General features: G+C 29.9%; 1 protein-coding gene and 2 long non-coding RNA genes across 4 annotated transcripts in view; 1 reads left to right on the forward strand and 2 right to left on the reverse strand.

The window, feature by feature from the left end:
* Nucleotides 1-28000, reverse strand: part of LOC123264527 (doublesex- and mab-3-related transcription factor A2) — a 150103-nt gene that overhangs the window by 70370 nt on the left and 51733 nt on the right. The window lies entirely within an intron of this gene.
* On the forward strand, nt 1860-27453 carry LOC123264531. The gene is made up of 4 exons (XR_006509363.1): nt 1860-2135; nt 4309-4313; nt 13682-13692; nt 27440-27453. It is a non-coding gene; the product is annotated as an uncharacterized LOC123264531 (long non-coding RNA).
* On the reverse strand, nt 22018-23194 carry LOC123264530. The gene is made up of 2 exons (XR_006509362.1): nt 23001-23194; nt 22018-22453 (listed from the first exon to the last, which is right to left on the reverse strand). It is a non-coding gene; the product is annotated as an uncharacterized LOC123264530 (long non-coding RNA).

Raw genomic sequence — 28000 nt, forward strand, 5'->3', positions numbered from 1 at the left:
TCTACAAAAAGGTCTCCTATAATTTTTTGATTTATTCATTTTTTCAAAAGTTATTTAACGCTAAAGATGAATTGATTCAAAATTTTTACATTTTTCTAATTCTCCGACGCAACCATCAACTTTATGAGAAAATTTAATAGGACTTTTTTTTGTAGAACATTCAATTTCCTATAACTTATCTCTCAAAAAATTCAAATATTTTTTACAGATCATAAGTTACTTGCAAAAAACTAAAAATTTATTTAAAAAGTTGTCATTTTTGGAACGAAGTTCCTTATCGCCAGTTGCGAAAGGGGGCTAGATGGAAAAAATTCATACGAAAAGTTGTCACGACACTTTTTGCTATAGTAAGCTATTGTAAGCCATGCGGCGTGCGCATGTTTCTTTGTCTGTCTCTCTCTCTCTCTCTCTCTCTCTCTTATAGAAAGCAAGCCAGTTCCCTGATAGCCACACTTACTATAAAAATACTTGTAGTATAGGAAGTTTAGTCAAAGTTAACGTTAACTTTACTCCAAGACTTGTACAGTAAAGCTTATATACAATTTGTGTTGAAATTGTATAGTAACTTAACGTCGGAAGATTTTTTAATGAAAAATTACTGTAACTTTAACTGTAAAATTTATAGAAAAATTAATGTTACTTCAAGTTATATTTATTTGGACCTTCAAGTTGATTAGAAAACCATGATTTTAAAAATTTTTTTGCAAGTTAATTGTCAATCACTTCTTATAAAAAATTAATGAAAAATAATAGGACGATAAATAAAAATTTTAATGCTTTGTAAATAATTTCATAAAAGGTTTCAGAGTATTTTTATATTTAAGAAAATTAAACATCATATAATTTCAGATATTTATTTTTATTAATAAATTATTAAAACATTTTTTAACATTTTTAAAGCTAAAAATTAAAATTAATCTAGCTGACATTTGATAATTTTAAGAATTTTTTTTAACAAGTAAATTATGGTAAAAAATAATTAGAAAAATGAATTGACATGTAGAAATTTACAAAAATTAATAATGCAATTTTTTATAAATAATTTTTTGGAACAAATTTATTTGTTAAAAAAAATTAAAAAATAGTCAAGTGACTGCTTACTTTAATGTCATAGCTAAAAACAAAAAACTTTTAAATTTAATTAACTCACACACGTTATATTCATAACTGCAAATACAATTTTACATTTTATCTAAATATTATATATATAAAAATAAATTGCTGTGCGTTTGTCTCGCTAAAACTCAAAAACGGCTGGACCGATTTTCAAAATTTTTTTTTCCTTTTGTTCGCTATAGTTCAGAGATGGTTTAGAAAAATGAAAATTTTTGAAAAACCCGAAAGTTCAGCTAAAAAAACAAAAACAAATGAATTGCTGTGTGTTCATCTCACTAAAACTTAAAAACGGCTGGACCGATTTTCAAAATTGTTTTTTTGTTTTGTTCGCTACAGTTCAGAGATGATTCAATAAAAAATTTTTTTTCGAAAACTCGACAGTTCAGCTAAAAAAATCATTATTATTAATCATCATCAAATAATAAAAAAATATAAAAATAAATTGCTGTGCGTTAGTCTCGCTAAAGCTCAAAAACGGGTGGACCGATTTCAAAAATTTTCTTTTTGTTATGTTCGCTATAGTTCAGGGATGTTTTCAAAAGAATAAAATTTTTTGATGTTTTCAAAAGAATAAAATTAGAGAGCTTGCCTCGTAACCAATCTACCCGGGTTCGACTCCCCGGTCGAACTATAAAATATTGTTTTTTTTGTTATGTACGTCCCCCACGGAAAAAGTATATATTTTAATTTTAGTATATATTCTGGAATATATTTTGAAATATATACTAGAATATATCCGAGAATATATTCTAAATATATTCCGGATATAGCCCGTTTTGCCCAAGGAATATATTTCAAAAGTATATAATATATTCAGTATATATACGATGGATCAGACCATAGATCTGACGACAGACCAGACTATAGACCAGAGAAAAATTTGGAGTAAAACGGAATACAAGTGAGTGCATGCCCATATATTCCGGAATATATTCCTTGGGCAAAACGGGTCATATTCGGAATATATTCTGGAATATATTTCAAAATATATTCCAGAATATATACTTTTTCCGTGCGGGGTAGTAAAAAATTTTTACTGTGCTTCGTTTTTTTACCGATAAATTACCTTCCGATGTAAAAAAGAAACAAATTCTGATAATCTGCCATATCAATAAGTGTTTTGTTCAACTTCACTAAAAGTTCATATTAAGACTTGTACTACAAGATATTGAGAAAAGTTAAAGTGAATTTCCGGCACTAGATTGTGCATAAGTTGGATTGCATTTTAACGTTAACTTTTACGATTGGATAGCTATCAGGGTTATTTTCGTTTCTTCTTTCTAAATAAAATAAAATTTTATTACAATTTCTTCACTAATTAATCGAAAGGAACTTCGTTCCATCCGGGTGTCCCTTGACACCTCTCAAGTTTTTTTTATTCTTAAAATTAATTATCATATTAAATAAATAAATTTCAACCTAAAAATTGATTGTTTATTACAATTTAATCAATAAATGGAAAAGCTTTTTTTTTTTTATCAAATAATGCCGATTTATGTTATTCGATTCTTGGAAATCATTTCAAGGTCAAGACGAACAATTCTCAAAAGCAAATAAAAACATTTTTTATCTATTTTATATATAATATGACTCTACTATCCATATCAAGTAAAAATCATTTCAAGCTCGCCCCCCTCTACCTATATTTAATATACTTCAACGCTGTTGTGATTCTAAGAATTAGGTAATTGCCGTGCTTTTTTGAATAGAGTAATATATTCTTATAATAGAGTAATATATATTATTATTATAATTAGAAAATTCTTTTTTCTAAGATTGGATCTGTATCATATTTTGCTTGTGTTACGCGTTAAGTTTACTTTGGTTGATACTTGTTTGTTATTACGTATTTTGTGTTATTTTGAACTAATTTTTCAACGACATCCGACACATTATTAATTTATTTGTTATGCACAATGGATAAGGAAATTTATTTAATTGGAGTTCTGTCAGACAGTATTGTTGGGCGCAAACTTCCCAATTTTAAGGAGATTTTGGCATTGTTTTTTTATCATCACAAAGTTTTAAAGTTTGACTTGAAAAAAAGTGCTTTTTTGACAGTAAATAAAGTTGCAGAACAATGGAACAAAGCCCAAATCCCGGTTTGTACTACTCAAAATTCTGTCCAAAAGCTTTTAGGAATGTTTAAAAAATGGAAAAATTTACAACGTAGTTCCCAACGCAAAAAATCTCCTGCTCAAATTAAAAAAGAAAATGATTTTAAAATTAAGCTAAAAGGGATATTTGACATTGCTCATAAATATGCACTAAAAAATATTAGTGAGGAGCAGAAGGAATTTTTAAAAGCACAAAGATCGCCAGGTCGACGTGGTTTTTTTGATGAAAGTTCCCAAGACTTGAATGAAAATTGTGATGAAATGATGGAACTAGACGATGAAAGTATGTATTAAATCTAAATATAAAATAACAAATTTATATTATGATACTTTAAATTCATGAGGGTAAATTCAGCAGACAGCTAATTTTTGAGAATTTTTAGATTAATTTTAACTTAACAGCCGAGACCAGTGATTGCAGTTTCAATCGGCTTAGCGAAACGAATGGAAATTTTGAAAAAACGTTTTTAGAGATAATAGATAATTTAATAAACTATTTCACCACAAAGCGTTTTTTTCAAAAATTTCATTCGTTTCGTGAAACCAATCGAAACTGCAATTGCTCTGCTGTTGGGAGTGCGACAGAGATAGTTCCGTTGAACTCCGTGAGAGCAAAGCGAGAAAAAGATCGTCTCGCCTGTTAATGGTTGTAAAAAATCTAAAAAATTGCATAGAAAAAACTTGTGAAAATTTCCGTATGCATTTTCTTATACTATTTCTTCTATAAAAAATAAATTGTGTATAAATGATTAAAAAATTATCAGATATCTACTAAATTCACACTCATTTAAATTCTTTGATTTTCAAATAAATTTTTTCATTCTTTTGATGATCTTCAATTCAATTAGATACTGATCATTGATAAATAGAGTAAAATATCCAAAGTTTTCTTCAGTTTTTCTCCAGATCGATCTCATTTAATAGTAAACTTTTTTATACATTAATGCAATTACTTTCTATAAATTCAGACACAGTTCTCAGAAAAATAAAAAAAACACAGTCTAATTTCAAATTTTTTTAACAAGTTTTTAAAAATTAATGACTTGATGAAAAGATTTATCAAAATTATTCAAAGCTATTGTCACTGTTTCTTTTTAATGTTTGAAAAATATTTAAAGCTCCTCAAGGATTACTATTTTCAATTAATTTTTTTTTCTTATTATAAAAAACATCGACTTTTTCTGTGTATCCTTAAATTTTTTAAAAGAAAGTTTTCTTTTTATTTTCCATTTTTTTTAATTCTGAAAACAACTTTTTTAAATTGAACTTATTTTACATACCGAAATTTTGAAAATTGTTGAGAATTTATGTTCAAAATTATCTTAAAATTAAAAATAAAACTACATCATCAATAAAATAAAACTTGCTTTTCTTTCTTCTTCTAATTTTTTTAATTTTCTTTTTTCTTCAATTTGCTCTTTTTTGATTTTTTTTTCATTTTCTTTTATTAATTTTTTTTCTTCTCGAGCAATTTTAGCTCTTTTTTGCGCCAAAATTTGTTCTTCTTTTTCTTCTTTTTTCTTTTGATGGTACTTAATCCATTCTTCACTACTGGCGACTGCAGGTAATTTTTCTTTCTTTTGTCTCTTGCCATTTCCATTTTTTTTTGCTCATCAGTTATTGGCCAAAAAAGTATATTTTTAAAAGGAGATGGTATGCTTGACCCTGATTTGTTTAATTGATGCTTTAAAGGTGTGTTTGCTGGATTGACATCCTCGTTTAATGATACAGAATTGTTTACATCTGCAATAAATTAAAATATTTAGCGCTGTTAGTGAGCATAAAGATTTTTTTATTAATTTAACTAAATTTCGTTACCTTCATTCTCCTTTGAAACATCCATATCTAGCTCAATATCATTCAAGTTACCTTGAAGAGTTGAATCATTTTCGTCGGTAGTTGCCTCTATCATTTCAATTATGATGGATTCAGTTTCTGTTTCAATCAGATCAACCGCAGCTATATCATTCTAAAGATTTGAATTAAGAATCTTTTAGTTTACATAATTTAAATAGAGAAAATCAAATTCGATAACGAGACCTAGCCATATTTAAAAAAAAAATGTATATTAGTTAAACAATCACGTAGATTACTATTAATATAATTACTCATTGAATGACTAAATAAAACTCTGTGTCACTTAATTATTATAATGATGATACGATAATATAAAATTAATTTACCAGAATACTAGTCTCATTTTCATTACAAATAGCTATTATTTGATTATTATCAATAGACACTTGTTCATTTGGATTAATTTCTATTTCTGGAAGAGCAGATGAAGGATTAAGGATTTCTGTTGGCTGATTAATAGGTTGAGAGGAACCATGAGAAGCAAAACAAATTTTTAACCAAAGTTCATACAATCGCTTTTCTTCTAGAGGTCCATCCCACTCTCCGATCTTTGTTGCATTTTTAAAACGCTCAAGAGATTCACTATCTATATTTTGTTCCATCAAGTTAATAAGTGCGGTTTCAATGTTATCATTTGTCTTTATTGTCTCGTTATCTTCCAAATTACTTTCTTGCCAATTATCGCCTAAAATTTTGGAATAATCAATTGCGTCAGAACAAAATGGATGAAGTCCACATGCTTTAAATCCTTTACCTAAAATCTTTGGTAAATCTAGTTGGCTGAGAGCTTTGCTCAAGACATTTCCAAAATTTTCTTTATTTAAAGAAGCACCGTTGTGTTCCTCACGCCATTCCATCACTGCGCTTTTATAGCTTTTTTTTAAAGGCTTAAACAACGCAACATCCAAAGGTTGCATTAAGTGCGTGGCATTTGGATATAATGATATCAGCTCAATCTTTTTAGCTGCACAAAACTCACTTAAAGGAAGAGTCAAGTGTGAGCTATGTCCATCAAGGTATAAAATAATAGGGAAAATCATTTTCTTCTTTAAACACCAAGGATAAAAAATGTTGACAACATATTCATAAAAACTTTCAGATGTCATCCAGCCATTTTCACTTTTACCAGCAACAAATGACGTTGGCAGAAATTGGGCTATTTTAACAGGAAGTTTAGCACCTTTGAACATTATCAAGCCTGGTGGCATTTCCCCCTTGGCATTACAAGTAACCAAAGCTGTTAATGACTCCTTATCATCATTACACAAATTATAGACGCTTTTTTGACCTCTTTTTACAATGACTTTTTCAGTTTTAGGTGTAAGATAAAAACAACTTTCATCCAAGTTGAATATTCGTGAAGGATCAATATTCAATAAATTTTTAGATTTTAAGTAACTTCCAACCTCTTCAAACCAGAATCTGATCGATTTTTCACTAACATTAGCTCGTCTTTTCGTTAAATTTTGACTAGTTCGAGTACTTAATACATCTTGATGACGTTTCATGAACCCCTTATACCAGCTTCTTGATGGTCTATTATTTATAAATGGTGTTGTCTTCTTCAATTTATTGCAGATTAATTGCACACTGTCAAGAATGGATTCTTTAATTCGTGGATGTCCAGCTACGCCTAAGTGAAGAATCCACTTTACTAAATTTGTCTCTTCTTCAGCACTTAATACTGTATTGGGACCTTTTTTTATTTCGACAGGATTAATACCTTTTATTTTAGAACGAATTGTTGAATAAGGAATTTTAAAATCCTTTGCAGTTTGCCTCATTGTTCTGCCACTCTTTACAGACTCCAGTGCCGTTTTTAATTTATTTGGAGAATACTGTTCTTTGCAGGTTTTGGTCATATTTGTAAATATCCTTTACAAAAAATAAAATATTATTAGTTAAATTATTAATTTATTTATTATAAAAATAATATTTAAAAATGCAACTGTGAAAATAAACTGATTGAATTGAATTTCATATATGACCTTAAAATAAATTTTTTTTAATATTTCTCGAAAAAAAAAAATTTATTTTATTTATGTGAATTTAATATAAGATTTTAATTATGATAAAACATTAAAAACTTATAAGTAAAGTCTAATCTAAAAAATGCTTACAAGAAGCCATAACCTCTTACTAAAAATAAATATTGAGCATATACTAGAACATGTCTAAAAAAACGGTACTAGTACTAGATCACCATTTAATAATTCATTAATAACATAAAATTGATATTTACCTTATTTTATTGCATAAATTAAACACTTTAAAATATTAAAAACAACACGTTTATAAATTTGAGGCACAAAATAACCGTTAAACAGCAAATTAGAAATAGGCGTCTTCGTTGTTGGGAAACTTTACTCGACGCGGCACCTGTGCAAATGGTTCAAAATAACAGCGGCCGTTTAAAAATTATTTAATTCTTAATTATTAAAAATTGTGAGATATAATAACGTCATCAATTTAAATTCAGAAATAGTTCAATAATATTAAGGAAATTTTTTTAAACGTTTTTTTTTTTTTCAATAATTATATAAATGCAAAAAATACCAGAAGTGAGCATATACTGGGGCCTGAGCATATACTGGGGCTCTTACCTTAACCGATACGATTGTTTATGATTTTCGGAAATTAAAAAAAAATCTTATTGTAAATTTAAAAATAAAAAAAAAAAATTTAGAACGTACTTGGTGTGCGTCATTGTGTATTTCAATTTTTTTAAAGTCCTTATAAATAGATTTTACGAATTTCATTAAAAGTAAAATATTTTGCAACCACGCACACTAAATACGTTCTAAAATTTTTTTTTTTATTTTTAAATTTACAATAAGATTTTTTTTAATTTCCGAAAATCATAAACAATCATATCGGTTACTTGGATTTTTTAATTTTTTTATTTTGTATCTTTTTGTAAAGAAAAAAAAAATTTTTTTTTTCCTAATAGTCTTATGAACGTGGACTTGGCGTGATTTTTTTACAGTGAAACTGTTTTTGTTCGGATTTAAAGTTTCTTGGGATGCAATTAACAAACTAAATTACAAGAGTGGAACAGAAGATGATATGGTTGCTAACATTTTGAAAGATCAAACTAATGATATATTAGTTTTCATAGAAGATTACATGCAGGTACGGTTTTACGCTCATTTCAATACCTCTCTGAAGACAGTTCAACCGTCGACTTTTCAACCTAACGATAGCAACTGAAAGATTCTGCTTGTTTTTAATGTGGCATTTCGAATGCGAAAAATCAATTTCAATCATTTTATTAATTTAAAAAACTTATGGAACTAACTATGTTTTACTCTTTTCATCCGTTCATTTTATTTTACAGAAAAAAAGGTTTACTTGAACCAAAAAAAAAATTCTTGAACCAAGAATGTTTGAAGGAAAACCGAAATTATCTTGATCCAAAAAAAAAGTTTTCGGCCTAAGAAAAAAATTCTTGAGCCAAGAACTTTTCTCTTGGTTTAAGATTATTTCAGTCTTCCTTTAAACTTTCATGGTTCAAGAATTTTTTTATTGGTTCAAGTAAACATTTTTTTCTGTGTAGTAATCCGTTTGAAAATTATACGAAAATTTTTCATGTGAATGCTTCAATGAATTTATAAGTTTCAATTAAGTTATGGTGTAAAATTTAACTTTTTTTTCAGAAATATCATCCAAGAAGTGATTATGGAGAATTTTTGGAACTCTCATTAATTTTTTTGGGAGCTACCCCAAAAAGAAAAGGTTTCGTTCAAGCGCCCAGGAGCTATGAGTCACGCTCGTTGGATGGCAAAGGCAATTTATTGTCTGAAAATATTTATTTTTAAAGACGAGTTCAAACTCAGTGATAGTCTTCATTTTTAAAAATTTTCAAAAATTCAAAATTTGACAAATTTGGCATTTTGCAAAATTTTTTTCCAAAATATTTTTTTTTCAATAGCCCTAAGTATCCCCTTTCAAACAAATAATAGGTTATTCCTGAATCTATAATAGCGTTCGAGATATTACGAAAAAAATGAAAAACTGGAAAAATTGCAAAATTTTGAATATGTATATCTTTTGTAAAAAATTTTTTATTTTTTTTCCTTTGGCAAAACTTCGTTGTATGATAAAAGAAAACTTCTGACCAAAGTTTGTCCAAATTGGAAGAGGTCGATTCCAACTATGCATACATGAGTGTGTGTGTGTGTGTGTGTGTGTGTGTGTGCGTGTGTGTGTGTGTGTGTAAACCATCGCCATTACATTTCGTGAAAATTTGAATCGATTCGGTTAGCTAGATTTTGAGAAATCTCAAACTAGTAAATTTTCAAAAAATTGTTTTTTTTGGAATAACTTTTAAACGGCTACACCGATCAAGCCAAAAACTAATCCGCTCTTAAACTTTAAAAATTACGCCGATTGCCACCACTCCCGTCAAAATCGGTTGATTCGTTCGTTAAATATCGAAAACGAAAAATTTCGAAAAAAGTGTTTTTTCAAAATAACTCCGAAATTTTCTATCAGATCAATTTTCATCACTGCAAATCTTTGATAGAATTTAAAAATTTTCATCGATCGCTGCCAACCACGTGAAAATCGGTTGATCCATTAAAAAGTCATCGTAGTTTAAAAATTCCAAAAATGGTATTGTATTAAAGTCTCATCAGACTATTGAGCTTGAAGAGCTCAAAAGTATAGAATAACTATCTTTTTGAGCTCGTAGAGCTTAAGATAACACAAAAATTATATTTTTGAGCTCTTTGAGCTGAATCGATTCAAATTTTCATGAAATTTAATGGCAATGATACTCTTCGGATCGCCGCCTATCTCGATCCGATCGGTCGAGCCGTTCAAAAGTTATAAGAGGTTTACACACACACACACACACACACACACACACACACACACACACACACACACACACACACACACACACACACACACACACACACATACAGACACGGTGACATTACCGCGGAAATAGTCAGGAAAGCTTTCTAGGACCTTAAAACGTCGAGATCTGATGAAAACTCGATTTTCGAAGAACGGGGTAAAACCAATAACTTCCCGATTTTTGAAAATTTTCAATTCTCATAGCAGGAAGTTAAAAATTTATTAGGGTTTTGAGATGAGCGTGAACAAAGTGTTTGTAACTGGATCGCTAATGGGTCAAATGTTACGAATAATAAACATATGCAAATAACAATAGATTGGAATCATCTTAAAAAGAAAAAAAAAGTAAAATTTATTTCGCTATCTGTTCCAAATCAATATGTGGAAAGGATTTTTTATTACTTTCATCATTGATCGAAAGTATTATAAATACAATAATTTAGAAACTTTCAAACTGTGTTCTCTTTCGAACGATTCATTCGATATTAATCCCAGTTGCCATATGCATCAACACTGTTTTTGAGCACAAAAACTATACTAATATCATTAAAAAATAAATTAATGAAAATTTTAAAGTAAAATTTATTTGACAAATTAAACTTTTTAACTTCCCGCTAAGAAAATCAAAGATTTTCAAAAATCGGGAAGTTATTGTTTTCACCCCGTTTTACGAAAATCGAGTTTTCATCGAATCTCGACGTTTCGAGGTCCTAGGAAGCTTCCCTGACTATTTCCGCGATGGTGTCTGTATGTAGGTGTGTGTGTGTGTGTGTGTGTGTGTGTGTGTGTTTTGTAGGGGAATCCTTTTTACGGATTCTAGGCATAGCTGTTTGGCCTGGATATGTGGCGACTCGACGCAGCGTCATACTAACTCGACACTAACGCCCCTACCCACTAAACCCTAAACCCCTTTTCCTTCTTTCCTCTAATCCCTCATGGAAACCGCCGTCAGGCATTACTTCGTGAAGGGAGGATCTAGCTACTGCTCTTCCTTCTAGTGGCCAAGGTGTTAACTACCTTCCTTCTATCTTCTGCTATTTGCTCTTTTTCTTTCGGTGGAACGCAAGTCTTTAAGGACTTCTGTTGCAAACGTGTTGGTAGCGTTCCAGGCAGCTTCTGATGACAACATTGCTTCTACTAGTGAATCTGGTTGCATTCTCTGGTTCAGGATCCTCTCCAGTTCTTCACGCTGTGGATCGAAACGAGGACATACAAAGAAGACGTGCTCCGCGTCTTCAGCAGCTCCTGGGCAGGACGGGCACTCCGAAGAGTCATCGTGCTTAAAGCGGTGTAGATACTCTCGAAAACACCCATGTCCCGACAACATCTGCGTAAGATAGTAATTGACCTCACCGTGATTCCGGTTAAGCCAAATGTCGACCCGAGGTATGAGACGGTGCGTCCACCTACCCTTCTCTGCAGCATCCCATTGTAGTTGCCATCGGCCTATGCTCTTCTGCCGTTCTTCAATTCTAAGTTCTTCCGGGCTCAGTGCAGTTGACCTTTTTCGTTGGTAAAGGGCCCGTCTTTCCTCTGCTAGAACTCTAAGAGGTAGGGTTCCAGCAATGACGCACACTGCTTCTTCTGATATAGTGCGGAAGGCACTAGCTACTCGTAGGGCACTCAGTCGGTATATTGGTCCAGCTTTTCTCCATGATTCTTGGGTTTCCAGTGCATCAGCCCAAATGGATATTCCGTAAGTGAGCACTGATGTGACTACTGATGACAATAGTAGCCTCCTGCTCTGCATTGGGCCTCCGATGTTAGGCATCAGCCGTGCGAGACTAGCCCTCACTACTGACGCTTTGGCACTGACATGTTCCACCTGCTGTTTGAAGTTGAGTCGTGCATCCAGCATCACTCCCAGATAACGGATAAATGGTTGTGATGTGATTTCTCGGTCACCGACATTAATCTTAATTGTTTCAACTTCTTTTCGGCTGGTAATAAGCACTGCTTCGGTCTTCTGCTTGGCCAGTTGTAGGTTCACTGTATCCATCCACTGGTTGATCTTCTCAAAAGTGATGTCAAACAGATGTTGAATCTCGTCGAGGTGTTTGGCGACGATCACTGCGGCAACATCATCCGCATACGCTACCAGTTTGACACATCTTGGAAGCTTCAGTCTCAGGAGCCCGTCATACATGATATTCCACAGAAGTGGACCAAGAACAGAGCCCTGTGGCACACCACCGGTTATATCATACTCTTTTGGACCATTCTTTGTATTGTATTTTAGCACTCTATCTGTAAAATAGCTAATCACTAGTCTGCGAAGATATGTTGGCACGTTCTTCTCGTCGAGAGCTTGCATGATGCAGTCCCAATTAGCGGAATTGAAAGCATTTTTGATGTCCAAGGCAGCCACCAGGCAGTACTTCTTCGTTCCACCCTTCCATCTAGTTCCTGCGATTGCCTCTTTGGCCGTATTAACAACCAGGTTGATCGCGTCCAGGGTTGATCGTCCTTTCCGGAATCCATACTGGTTGTCTGCCAAGAGTGGGTCGACTACTGCATCTATTCGCTGATGGATGATACGCTCAAATATCTTACCCGCCGTATCTAGCATGCAGAGTGGTCGGTAAGATGACGGTTCTTCTGGCGGTTGTGTGTGTGTGTGTGTGTGTGTGTGTGTGTGTGTGTGTGTGTGTGTGTGTGTGTGTGTGGATTTATGTAAACCTCTCATAACTTTTGAACTGCTTGATCGATTTGATAGCGGTTGGTGCTATTCGAAAGAGCTTGACTGAACTTAGATTTTGAATATACTTTGGAACGATTCAGACCGGTAGATTTTCAGAAATCCCAAAAAAAATACAAAAAAAATTTTTTCAAATGGGGTTTTTTTGGAATAACTTTTAAACGGCTTTACTGATTAATTCTAAAACTAATTAGCTCTTAAAATCAAAAAATCACGTCGATCGCCGCTAGTCCGGTCAAAATCGGTTGATTCCTTTGTAAGTTATCGTTGACGAAAGAAAATCGAAAAAAGAGTTTTTTCGAAATTACTCCAAAATTTTTCGTTCTATCGACTTAAACTTGAAGATTCTTCATGAAGCTTAAAAAACTGCGTCGAATGCCACCAACCGCGTGAAAATCGGTTTATTCATTCAAAAATTATTGCGATTTGAAAATTCAAAAAATAGTGTTTTATCAAATTTCTATCAAACTTTTGAGCTCGAAGATCTCAAAAGCATACAAAAGCTAGTTTTTGAGCTCGGAGAGCTTAAAATAATACACAAATTGTATTTATGAGCTCGAAAAGCTCAAAAACGTCATGTGCAATTTCAAGTGTTTAGGTATAGAATTGGCGGGAAGTTGCAGGGATGGCCTTCAGGTTCAACCGTTTTTCTAATTTTTTAATTGTGACATCTTCTAAACACACACACACACACACACACACACACACACACACACACACACACACACACACAAAATTTAAAAGTTGAACTCAAAGTAATAATTCCCCGAATTTTTTTTAATAAATACAATTATTCGTTACAATTCTTGTTCGAGACATCGTTATTGAAAAAGTTTTAAAAAATTGATTTTTTAAGTAAATTTTGAAAATGCTCGTTTCATAAATTTCTGGAATCCAATCATATATTGTGCATAAACATTTGCACTAAATTTCGGTGAACAAATCAGAATAATCTCATTCATTGCATTTTAATTCAAGCAGTGATTCATTATATGATCGATGGAAAAACTCAAGAATGTCTTTAAAACAGAAATAACTGATGTTGCTTATAATTTAATAATTCGGATATTTGTCTAGTGTGTTGAGTATTTAATCGTTAGAAAGTACAAATAAAAAAAAACAAAATCAATATCTGTTAGCTAATTTTCCTAAGGTTACGGGAACCAGCTCTAAGAAAAGAAATTAAGAGACTCGTACCGCAATTATAAATACGATTTATGTCATACTGTGAAAATAAAAAATATTAAATTAACAACCCACAGTTCAAAAGCTAAGCAACTAACAAAACCGATCACTAAGTGAGCAACAACGATCAATCATTAAATCTTTGTTGATTTACTTTTTCTATACTTCTTTACCCTTATATTATCGCACATATTTACTTTTTTTTTTTTTCTTCAATAACGTCATCGCCATCGTCGCACCATCGTCGAAGGGATGCAAGGTAATCAGGTTAAGCTGTTTTTATTATTTCTTTAAATTTTATCGTTATGAGAAAGAGGAAAGAAAGAAAGACGTAACGTCGTCAATATAAAATGAGGGTGGACGCGATCGAGCAAAACGTTTTTAATTGTTTCGTGCTAGGTTCAAGCTTTTGTTCTCATACTTCTCCATCAACGGCGTTATGTTCTCGATGCGTTCTTGTCGCCTCAATTCTATTCGATATATTTTTTCAATTCCTCTCCTGCCTTCTTGCTTCATTTCTACTATTCACTTAACCTCACTTATTTAAGGACTTTATCGCCCTTTACTTCTTATGTGTATTAAGTTATTAATTGCGGATAAAATGAAAAAAAAAAATCTGAAAAATTGTTGAACTTAGAGGCTATCCTTGGAACTTTCCGCTATTTTCGAACTCAAAACGCTTGAAAAATTTCTTATTACAAAGTTTAAGATATTAGAGCTCACAAATACAATTCTGACACATTTTTTGTAGAAAACTCGATAAAGTAATAATGGTGTGGGTAGAACCTTTTTTTTTTAACTTCCCGCTAAAAATCTCAGATTTTCAAAAATCGGGAAGTTATTGTTTTTACCCCGTTTGGCAAAAATCGAGTTTTCATCAGATCTCGACGTTTGAAGGTCACAGGAAGCTTCCCTGACTACCCCCGCGATGTTGTCACTATGTCTGTATGTATGTATGTGTGTGTGTGTGTGTGTTTGTGTGTGTGTGTGTGTGTGTGACTATGTGACTCGCTTATAACTTTTGAACGGTTGAACTGATTTCATCGCGGTTGGTGCCATTCGAAAGGGCTACGCTGAACTTAGATTTCCTGAGAATTTGAACCGATTCGGACCGATAGATTTTAAGAAATCTTGAAAAATCTTAAAAAAAATAAGAAAAAAATCATTTTTGAAAGTAGTTTTTTTGGAATATCTTTTAAACGGCTCTATCGATCAACTTCAAAAACTAATCCGCCCTTAAGCTTGAAAAACCACGCCGATTGTCAAGTGATAAGGTGTTTCAATTGATGACTATTAATTGTTCTTAATTTAATATTTACTGTATCTCTAGAAGAGTTTAGTTTCTAGCCAAAAGAAACTTTTGAAATTATAGAACTTCAAAAGAATAGAGAAAATACCTGGTTTTAGCGAACCCTGATATGAATTAAGCTTAGTTTTTCTTTTTTGTAAAAGAACACGCTGATTAAACCACTATAAAGGGACCAGTATCTTTATAACGTACACAGAATAAATAATTTCCTGGTGTCTTTCACAGCGGTATCTCAGAAAGACAAAGTTTCTTGGCCGCTTAGTCGCAAGTTCAACTTATTCTTTTCCCTCAAGATATAACGGAATATGGTAGTAGTATAATACTTGATGGGAGAAGCAGCTAAATAATATCAGCCAGATCTCTGTAGTTAAATGAGAAAATATCTCTGTCTCAGTCTTCTGTAAATCATACGTCCCTTCAGCATCAACTTTTCAGTGACAAAACAACGTCGAAAATAGTACTTGCACATCAACCTTTAAGTTCAAAAGTAAAGAGAAAAGTTGAATGACCTCAGTTGTCTTTTTGAATTTTCGAAAACTTAAAAGTCATGACTTTTATATAGGGCATTCCATGCCAAATCGACCACTTTTGATCCCGACCCTTTTCGATTTTTCTGAAATTTTGGTATCTTTACCCTATTGAAAACAATTTTCAGCATTTTTTCAAATTTTTTTACCCAACCAAAAAAACGTTACGAGTTATTTAAAAAAGACAGCTTTTGTAACTGCCTGCTAAGAAAATGAATGATTTTCGAAAAATCGGGAAGTTATTGGTTTTACCCCGTTTTGCAAAAATCGAGGTTTCAACAGATCTCAACGTTTTGAAGCCCTAAGAAGCTTTCCTGACTATTTTTACGAGATTGTCCTTACGTCGGTATGTATGTGTGTGTGTGTATGTGTGTGTGTGTGTGTGTGTGTGTGTGTGTGTGTGTGTGTGTGTGTGTGTGTGTTGACCGCATATATACACGCATATAAATGCAATATATATGTCTAGAGATACACAGAAAATAATTTAACTTGAATCAAGAAAATAATTTTAAAGAATTTAACTTTCTTGATTTGAGTAAAAAAATTCTCAAACTTAAAAATTTTTTTTTCAGTGTATGTTTCCATATATGTCGACATATATGTAAGCATGTATCTCTGCATATATGTCAGCATCTATGTGAAAAATATATGTTGACATATTTTTTTTTGCGTAAATATATGTGGCATAATATTATATAAGCGACAAATATTTTTGACATATATATTTCTACATGCGGGGTTGTACTACACATTGCCTAGAAATGGTCAAAATGTCAATGTTATAAACGTCAAATTGAAGGCAATTTTATGAGCTTTCACATGAATTTATCAAAAATTAGTAATCTCTTTTTAATCGAAAGTTGTACAACAATGAAGTCACCGAAAACGTGATTTTCACTATTTTGATAATTTTGAGGAACTACCATTTCTAAATTTATTGACGAATTTCGCTCATTTTAGGGCTCATGTAAGCTAAATGTCCAATTAGCTAATTGTCCAATGAATCTATATACTAAATTTCGTTAGGATCTGTTAAGAATTTTCGATAGAATAACATTCATAAGTCGGTTGTACTACACATTGCCTGAAAATGGTTCAGTTGCACTCTTAACTTTGATAAAATAACTAAAAATGATCAAAATGTCAATGTTATGTACATTATGTATATTATATACGTCAAATTGAAGGTAATTTTATGAGCTATCACATAAATTTTTCAAAAATTAGCTATTTCTGTTCAATCAAAAGTTATACATCAATGAAGTGACCAAAAACGTGATTTTCACTATTTTGAAAATTTTAAATGGCCACCATTTCTAAACTAATTGATCGATTTTGCTCATCTTCGAACTCGTTCAAGGTAATTATCCAAAAAATATGTGTACCGAGTTTCATCTAAATCCGTTGAAATTTGTAGACGCTATCGTGTCCACAAGCCGCGTTATATTACATATATATTAGGGTGTGCCAAAATGTAACTCCCGTGGAGAACCTTTTAAAATTGGAATTTTGAGTTCCGTTTTTAACAGGGGCTGCGTTTGGGCATTTCCTGAGATATTTTGGTGTGAGACGATGAATTTGATTTCATAGAATTTCTTAACAGAAGCTTAGTTTGGGCATTTCCGGTGAAAATTCAAAATTTGGCCGGAAGTGCCCAATTAAATATCCTGTTAAAAATTCTATGAAAATCAAATGCATCATCTCACACCAAAATATCTCAGGAAATGCCTAAACGCAGCCCCTGTTAAAAGCGGAACTCAAAATTCCAATTTTAAAAGGTTCTCCACGGAAGTTACATTTTGGCATACCTATATATATATATATATATATATATATATATATATATATATATATATATTAAACTGGGCCAAAAAATTAACTATTTTTTTTTTTGTATATCGAAAATATTATTTGGGATGACAAAAAAATGTTGTGAGAATTTGAGCCCTTAATATTTATATTAAGAGGTCTATCATCGCAACTTTTAATTTTTTCCGGAACGGGTTTTGTCTCATAACTCCTAAACCATCGAGGTAAATGAAATAAACTTAGATGTTTTTGAAGCAAATTTAATTGTCTACAAAAAGACTGATTGAAATTTTTCGTCAGATGAACCGTTTTCTTATAAACACGCCTTGAAAATTGATAAGATTTCAGAATTTTATTGTTTAACTTTGGAATTTTGTAATTCACTTAAAAATTAGTATCCGGAAAAAATTCAATAGAGATTCTTGAAGGGAATTTAATTTCCTACAAAAATGTCTCTTAACATTTTTAGCTAAATTCACTCCTTTGAAAGTTATTCAAAGTTAAAGTTGATGTCAAAATAAAATTCTGGTTTTTTCGCTGTAAATTTAATTTTTTGAGCCCATTGAAAATTTTGATCTTTTATAGATAATAATTTTTATTTTATCAACAGAATTATGAAAAATTTGAAAAAATCATAATATATTTTTATTTATTGGCATTGAAAAGCTATTTTCTGCAGAAAATTGCATTTTCACTGTGTTTTGATAGTTTAAAAAATAACAATCATGTTGTTTTCTCATTGAAAATTATTTACTTTTTATTTAATACAAATTTATCTACGAGAATCCGCTTTGATTAACAACCTCCCCTTACTCCCCTTGTTTCATTTTTCGACATCAATCCACAGTACTACTTCTCATGAGATTACTCTCTCATTTTCTCAATAATTGCGTCGCAATAACAAGATTACATAATATTTAGTTATCAATTAGTTATGCTGAGCATAAAAATTACACAGAAAAAAAACTTCTTGCACCAAGAAAATTTTAAGGAAGACAAAAGTTATTTTGGAGCAAAAAGAAATTTTCTGGGGTCAAGAAACTTTGACTTCATTAAAGAAATTTTTAATCTTCCTTAATATTTTCTTGAGCCAAGATAATTTACCTTCTAGTCAAGAATTTTTTTTTCTGTATACGGTTACGGGAACAGAACAAATTGCAATTATTTTTTCAGTTATTAATTTTATTAAATCAAGTATTATTGTAAATACCAAATATCTACCTATCTCATCTGTTTCCATAATTTCAACATATTTTCTCGAAGTTTCTGGTGAACTGGAGTTATCAGAAATTTCTGGTTGATTCAATAGTTTCTGAGCCGAAAAGTTGTTGATCTCTCCATTCAAACTTCTTAGACCGTTTTTTCCAGCGATATTAAATAACTGTTGAATTTTTTGTTCAAAACTCACTTCTTTTTGTTTTTGAGCTTGTGATTTTATTCTTTTCTTATTGCACTGCAATAATTGCCATTTTTCGAAAAACTCAAGTATTTTGTTAATCGTATTTCGAAGCCCGGAGGTTAAAATTTGTAAATTTTTCCAACAATCTTGAACTATATTTGCAGTTTTTTTTGCACTTTCATTGACTTTTAGATGAAGAACTTTGTGATGATAAAAAAATAATAATAAAACTTCTTTTATAGTGGGAAGTTTACGACCATTAATTTTAGCTATTGGAACACCAATCAAATTAATTTTTTCGGTTGTCATATTGATACAGTTCTTTGATATTATTCAATTATATTTACGTAATCAAAAATCACAACAAATAAAGAGAGTCAGGTTGTAATAATAATTGTAACAACACTAGAAATTAGACACACAACTCACAACACGAATACTGAGATTAAAAGCGACGCTCGATCCACAATTAACAATGAAGAAAGATGCTACAGTTATCTAAAAAACATAACCTCTCTATTTGTAGAACAATGGAATGTAAGAAATACCGAAAGTGAAGGTCGAACTAGGGGTCTTTTTTTTTAGAAATGGTGATAGATGAATAAAAACATCGTGGCGCTATATAATACGATACTAATAATTAATAATATTGTTTTGAGGTTATGTTCAATCGGTTGGCTTTGTATTAAGCGACGCAATTATTGAGAAAATGAGAGAGTAATCTCATGAGATGTAGTACTGTGGATTGATGTCGAAAAATGAAACAAGGGGAGTAAGGGAGGTTGTTAATCAAAGCGGATTCTAGTAGATAAATTTGTATTAAATAAAAAGTAAATAATTTTCAATGAAAAAACAACATGATTGTTATTTTGTGAACTATCAAAACAAAGTGAAAATGCAATTTTCTGCAGAAAATAGCTTTTCAATGCCAATAAATAAAATATATTATGATTTTTTTCAAATTTTCATAATTCTGTTGATAAAATAAAATTATTATCTATAAAAAGATCAAAATTTTCAATGGGCTCAAAAATTAAATTTACAGCGAAAAAAACCAGAATTTTATTTTGACATCAACTTTAACTTTGAATAACTTTCAAAGGAGTGAATTTAGCTAAAAATGTTAAGAGACATTTTTTGTAGGAAATTAAATTCCCTTCAAGAATCTCTATTAGATTTTTTCCGGATACTAATTTTTAAGTGAATTACAAAATTCCAAAGTTAAACAATAAAATTCTGAAATCTTATCAATTTTCAAGGCGTGTTTATAAGAAAACGGTTCATCTGACGAAAAATTTCAATCAGTCTTTTTTTGTAGACAATTAAATTTGCTTCAAAAAACATCTAAGTTTATTTTATTTACCTCGATGGTTTAGGAGTTATGAGACAAAAACCCGTTCCGGAAAAAAAAATTAAAAGTTGCGATGATAGACCTCTTAATATAAATATTAAGGGCTCAAATTCTCACAACATTTTTTTTTTGTCATCCCAAATAATATTTTCGATATACAAAAAAAAAAAAAAAATAGTTAATTTTTTTGGCCCAGTCTAATATATATATATATATATATATATCTATATGTACATATATATATATATATATATATATATATATATATACAGAGTGTCCCAGAAGTAACAGACGCCATTGTAGCATCTGATAAGCAAATAATTCTGAGACGAAAAGTCCTTAGCCATTTTTAATCAGACATAGATAATTAATTATTAATTAAAATAACGTCCTTTTATGCGTTAGAGAGAGAGCACTAGTGTCAAGTCAAGTGCGTTCTAACGAAGACGCTTGCACGTGTGAATGTGTAAGTAAATATGTGTGACTACGTAGCTATAGAAACTAGCTAGTCATACAGTTAGTTGTGTCTTTGTTTGGCACATACTTTACTGGACACTGGCACTCTCTCTCTAACAAATAAAGAGACGTTATTTTTAATTAATAATTAATTATCTATGCGGTTAATTGAAAAATGGCTAAGGACTTTTCGTCTCAGAATTATTTTTTTCATCAGATGCTACAATGGCGTCCGTGACTTTTGGGACACCCTGTATATATATATATATATATATTAGGGTGTTTCAAAAAAAGACGAATTTTTTTTTTTTCTTTTGGTGTCTAAAAATTGATAGTATACCTAAAAACAAAAATTTTGGCGCCCATGTGAGCTCTCAATATCAATAGTAAGATTTGCCTGTATCCATTTCTTTATTTTCCATTTAAATAACACGGGAAAAATTTTTTTTAATTTTTTAATTTTTATTACTTTGGAACGGTTCATCGTAACAACAATCTGAAAAATGATATTTGTAGGAAATTTTACGCTCTACAAAAAACGTCTAAAAACCAAAGTTCCTCAGATTAACGGCTTCAAAGATATCCGCGGTCAAAGATAACACTAATAAAAAATTTATAATATTTTCCAATAAAACTACAAAAAAAATATCATATGCCAAATTTTTATTATTTTTTATGTTAAATTACTTCAATTCCGTTAACCTGAGACTGTAAACTTTTTTTTTTACTAATTAATTCAATACTTAACTCACGAAATGCACTAATATATAAATATAAACGTTAAAAATATCTTATAAATGATTTTTTGGTCTCTTTTATAACAAATTTATTTTTTTTTTTACTAAATATTAAGAAATTTAATTGAACAATTAATTCTTTATAACAAAAACTATATTTACAACTTGTTACAACAATTTTTCAACTTGAAAATATTACAGTTTTATAAAATTACTTTTATTGCAATTAGGATATTGTTTTCTATGTTCTGTCACTACTTGCAACAAATATTGAAGCTGTTCTTCATCTTTCGTTAAGCATCGATTATACTGCTCTATCAATGCCACGCCGCGTTCTGCTACATCATTCACAACTTGAAGTTTCCCGAAATACTCCAAGTTTTCTAAGAAATTCGGATTCTGAGGCCACAAAGTAACATCCTCATCAATGAACTCATACGACAAATCAAACGATTCAAATATATTAATCGATCTCATAGACATAAATTGACTAAGATCTTTATTTAATAATGACTCTAAATTTTTCTTATCTATTATAAAGCGATTTGTTGTAGTTTCATTGGCTTTACAGTTTTTAAGAGCATGAACTATTCTTTTTGTTCCAACTGAAACATTTTTATCAAAGAGAGATAAAACAGACAGCTCGTTGTTTAAATACCACAAGTGATCGGCTAATTTTTGTGAGCATGTCTGTGAAAGACTATTATTAAATCTTTCATATGAAATTAATTCTTTAATCAAAGTTAAATCATTATTAGGTGCTGTTATAGCACACGGCGCAGTGAACCAAGCTTTTAAATAGAATATTATGATAAATAAACAAAGTTCTCGTAATCCATCTATTTCCGATTTAGTAAGATGAAATTCATTTCTGAATAAAAAAATTTTTAAACTATATATTGCTTTAGCCATCCACCTTGCATGATGGACCGCTCCAGGATGCTTAAATGTAATATTTGTGGTAGTAGTACCCAAAAATATTAATGATAATTCCAGAAGTTCACGGTAATCGTCTCGACAATGATCCATCTACAAAAAAAGTTATAAGTCAAAATGAGATTGATTATATCGCAATTTCAAAGTTGAGAAGACTAATTATTATTAACTGATGTGAGGTAAAAGTTGTAAAATATTTTACAAACGCAATTTTAATCGTTAAAGATGATTAAAAGTATAACAGTCATGTGAAACTGATTTTCAATATTTTTAATCACGACGGCAAGTTAATTAATCAGAGTAAAATTGATAATTGAGGAGCTTATTTTCAAAAGGGTATCTTTTGATTTTTGATTAATCGAGACAAAAACTAGTTATCTTCAATTATAAATATTTGTATTGAACTTTTTAATTTAGCTATAAAGTGCAATCGGTTATGAAGCTGCAATTCGATTTTCATTTATAAATGTTCATAATTCTCAAAGTAATTAGTATTTAAAAGTTCAGAAAACTGGTATTTTAAAATATGAAAAGATACCCTTTTGAAAATCAGCTCCTCAATTATACTGAACTTTATACATTTTTCTTTTCCACTTTAACATCAGTTAATAATTCTTCAGCGCTGGATTAAAAATTTTACTTCTATTTGATTATTAACGAATTTCAAAATCTCATCTTTGATTGGTGTTATTACTTCCAAAACTTTTTTGTCACAAATACCAGCCGTAAAGTTTGATTGGTCAATTTCATCCCACTTCTTTTTAAATCTCTGATAAATTGGAACGTTTGGGCCAGACGAAGCAGGCCAGTATACTTCAAATGCACTTCGAAGAACAATTTAAAAAATATGGTGTCGGCATGGCAAGTACAACAGTTTTCTACTAAGAGCCTTTTCTACTAATACACACGCACCATTTCTGTTGAGAGCGTTGAGAGCAAAGCAACTAAATGAAGTTAGTACCGAACAACCAGGCTTACCAACACAGAGCTTATTAGCTACAACACTCAAATTAAATGAGTATAATACTCTGTACCGACAGAGCTAAATAAAGCTCTGTTGATATTTTTCAAATAAAAAACATTTGATCAAGTTTTATAGTAGATTTAATTGATTTAACGTATTTACAGAATTTTCATATTATTTTGAATAATATGCAATGATGAGTGTTTGGTGAGTTTGTGTAATAAGGAACTTTACATTTTCCTCTTACAAAAATTTATAAATTTTATAAAATATAAAATAAATTTGTTATAAGAAAGACCAAAAAATCATGCATGTGACATTTTTAACGTTTATATTTATATATTAGTGTATTTCGTGAGTTAAGTATTGAATTAATTAGTAAAAAAAAAAAGTTTACAGTCTCAGGTTAACGGAATTAAAGTAATTTAACATAAAAAATAATAAAAATATAGCATGTGATATTTTTTTTGTAATTTTATTGGAAAATATTTGAAATTTTTTATTAGTGTTATCTTTGACCGCGGATATCTTTGAAGCCGTTAATCTGAGGAACTTTGGTCTTCAAACGTTTTTTTAGAGCGTAAAATTTCCTACTAATATCATTTTTCAGATTGTTGTTACGATGAACCGTTCCAAAGTAATAAAATTAAAAAATTAAAAAAAATTTTCCCGTGTTATTTAAATGGAAAATAAAGAAATGGATACAGGCAAATCTTACTATTGATATTAAGAGCTCACATGGGCGCCAAAATTTTGTTTTTAGGTATACTATCAATTTTTAGACACCAAAAGAAAAAAAAAAAATTCGTCTTTTGAAACACCCTATTATATATATATATATATATATATATATATATATATATATATATATATATATATATATATATATATATATATATATATATATATATATATATATATATATATATATATATATATATATATATATATATATATATATATATATATATATATATATATATATATATATATATATATATATATATATATATTAGACTGATTCAAAAAAATTGACTATTTTTTTTTCTTAAATATATCGAAAATATTGTTGGAAATGATGAAAAAAAAATCCTGTGAAAGTTATAGCCCTTAATATTAATATTAAGATATCCCGCATGGTAAATTTCAATTTCCCGTATGATTAACATGGGAAAGCTTGTTTTTTTGAGTTTATAATTTTATAACTCTTTAATCGTTTATCAAAAAAGCTAGACTAAATTATTTTCTTGTGTAAAATTGAACGCTCTACAAAAAAGCTATCTTAAAATTTTTCGATAAACCAACGCGTTTTGAAGTTATTCAACTTTAAAATATAATTTATAATATTTTTTAATTTTTTGACGAAACTATCAAGTTTATCAAAAAATTTTGTCAAATTTTACAAATTTTGTGTCTTTTATATTTCTTTTGGTTTAACAGATCCTTTTATTTAACTGTCAAATTTCTAATACTATCGTATCTTAATTTTTCAATAAATTCAAATTATTTTTATTTTCAATTAAAAATTATTTTTATTTTTTTTTTCCTTAACCTTGTGACATTAGAGTAGTTTAATTACAATTTGGAAATTTTTTCCTATATTCACTGATAACAAGTAATAATTATTGCAATTGTTCTTCATTTTTTGTAAAACACTTATTGTAATGTTTGATCAACGCTACCCCACGTTCCGCTACATCGTTAACCACAGTCAATTTATCAAAAAAATTCACAAATTCATTATAACTTTCATCAAGAGGCAAAAAATTCACATCTCTTTCCATAAAATCATACGGTAAATCAAACGCTGTAAAAATGAACATAGAATCTTTTGATACAAAATCACTCATATCTTTCTGCAAAAATCCTTCAATGTCTTCTTGTCTTATCTCCAATTTTTTGGCTTTCGTATTAAAACCATCTCGATTCTTCAAATTAACAATAATTTGTTCTTTCACTTCATTTTTTACACATCCATCAAATAAAGATATAACGGCTAATTTTTCAGATAAATACCATAGGTGATTCTTCATTTTTTCAGTAGTTGCAGTTGATATTGCCAAATTTACTGCTTTGTATCGAATTAATTTCTGCATCAAAATTAAATCATGTTGTGCAGCCAAAGTCGCTGAAGTCGAAGTAAACCACGCTGTTATATAATTTGTGATGATAAACTTGCATATTTCTCGGAGGCTATTTATCTCATAAGTTGTGAGTTTGAATTCTTCCCGAAAAATAAATATTTTTAAACAATATATTGCTTTGGACATCCAACGAGCATGACTCATAGCTCCTGGACTTTTGAACGAAAAATTTTCTTTTGGAACAACTCCTAAGAAAACTGATGACAGCTTCAATAATTCACAGATTCGGTAGAATCTGGCGCCAAGTTCCGTTCAAATCCGTTGTAAACGGAGCGCCAGACTACCGACTATGTTTACTGTAAGCAGAACGGTTTTTTGAGGCTGCGAAATTTTATTTAATTCTACGGTACTTTTTTTACCCAACTTGTTTATCATAACAGTAATTCATCATTTATTTCACCGTATTAATTAATTATATTCACTTATAACAATTTATTTACTTGAAATTATTAAATTTTATCAGCACATACTATAGCTCGCTCACAAATTTCGATCCTGACTTTTTTTTGATGGAGAAAGGTCAGCGCCACAGACTAGATAAAATAAAAATGTGTAGTAATCCTCCTATAGATAAGCAACTACAGTTAAAAAAAGTAATTCACAGCTTACATTTACGGCCGCCAGGGTGCACTGGAATTACATCTACATAAACTGTAGCTTCAACGGGATAGTTTGCAGTAAAAAATGCAGTCAACACGAGATTTAAGTTGTTATCAATTGTAAATTTTCATTATAATTACAAAAAATACTAAAATCCGAACAAAAACAGTTTCACTGTAAAAAAGTCGCGCCAAGTCCACGTTCATAAGACTATTAGGAAAAAAAAAAATTTTTTTTTTCTTTACAAAACACAAGAAAATAAAAAAAATAAAAAATCCAAGTAACCGATATAATTGTTTATGATTTTCGGAAATTAAAAATTTTATTGTAAATTTAAAAATAAAAAATTTTAGAACGTACTTGGTGTGCGTCATTGTGTATTTCAATTTTTTTAAAGTCCGAGTAAATAGATTTTACGAATTTCATCAAAAGTAAAATATTTTGCAACCACGCACACTAAATACGTTCTAAAATTTTTTTTTTAATTTTTAAATTTACAATAAAATTTTTTTTAATTTCCGAAAATCATAAACAATCATATCGGTTACTTGGATTTTTTAATTTTTTTATTTTGTATGTTTTTGTAAAGAAAAAAAAAATTTTTTTTTTCCTAATAGTCTTATGAACGTGGATTTGGCGCGACTTTTTTACAGTGAAACTGTTTTTGTTCGGATTCTCTGTAGTCACTCCTTGGATGATATTTCTGCAAAGAAGTTAAAATTCAAAATATTGATTCATAAACTATTATTTTCCATTCGTCGAAAAGAAAAGAAATAATGAATGAATTTGAACCAAAATACAAATAATTTTTGAACCGATAAAGTTGATAAGCTTTATTTCTTCTCAATGATTTTTTAAGATATGCAACAAAACTTAATCACTTAACACAGATCTTACCTGCAAATATTCTCCAATGAATCCTAAAATTTCATCAGTAATGTCTGACAAAGCTTGATCAACAGCGGTATCTTCTATACCCGCTTTGAAATTTCTTTATCCATTTTTTATAATCGATTTTGTCCATTTAAAAAAGGACTCAGTTACGAAATAGTTCAAAGAAGAATAAATATCGTTCATCAAATAATTGGACAAAAAACCCATAAAAAAGGAATTCTAGGATATAAATTAATTAATTGCAAACAAATGAATTTAAAATACAAGCCAACAATATTCACAAAAAACAATGATAAACTATAGCAACAATCAAAGTCCGAATTTGGAGGTTAGAACACCGCGTCACTCACAGTTATCAATTGAACAATGGGTTATTATTGCCCAAATCAAAAAAGTTCGGTTAAAGCGTCGAGTCGCGGAATAATGAGCGTTGTAGTGCGAGGTGGTCAGATACTAAGGGAGGGGGCGTCCTTGAAGCTTTTTTGATGATATGAATAGTAGTGTGGTTAATTAAGAACAAATAGTACAACCGATATCTTCTCTGTTTCGCGCTTAGATGATTTTAACTGTGAAACTAGCTTCGATAAATAAAAAAATTAAATCAGTACATTTTTATTAAAGTAATAAAATTAACTGCATGAATTTGAAATATATAATATTATGAACTTATAAAATCAATTAAATAATAGATGAAAATAATTTGTAATTGAAAATAAAATTAATTTGAATTTATTGAAAAATTAAGATACGACAGTATTAGAAATTTGACAGTTAAATAAAAGGATTTGTTAAACCAAAAAAAATATAGAATACAAAAAATTTGTAAAATTTGACAAAATTTTTTGATAAACTTGATAGTTTCGTCAAAAAATTGGAAAAAAAATGAGAAAATATTATAAATTATATTTTAAAGTTGAATATCGAAAAATTCTAAGATAGCTTTTTTGTAGAGCGTTCAATTTTACACAAGAAAATGATTGAGTCTAGCTTTTTTGATAAACGATTGAAGAGTTATAAAATTCTAACCCTAGCGGTATC

The sequence above is a fragment of the Cotesia glomerata genome, linkage group LG5, assembly GCF_020080835.1.
Source record: "Cotesia glomerata isolate CgM1 linkage group LG5, MPM_Cglom_v2.3, whole genome shotgun sequence".
Lineage (NCBI taxonomy): Eukaryota > Metazoa > Arthropoda > Insecta > Hymenoptera > Braconidae > Cotesia > Cotesia glomerata.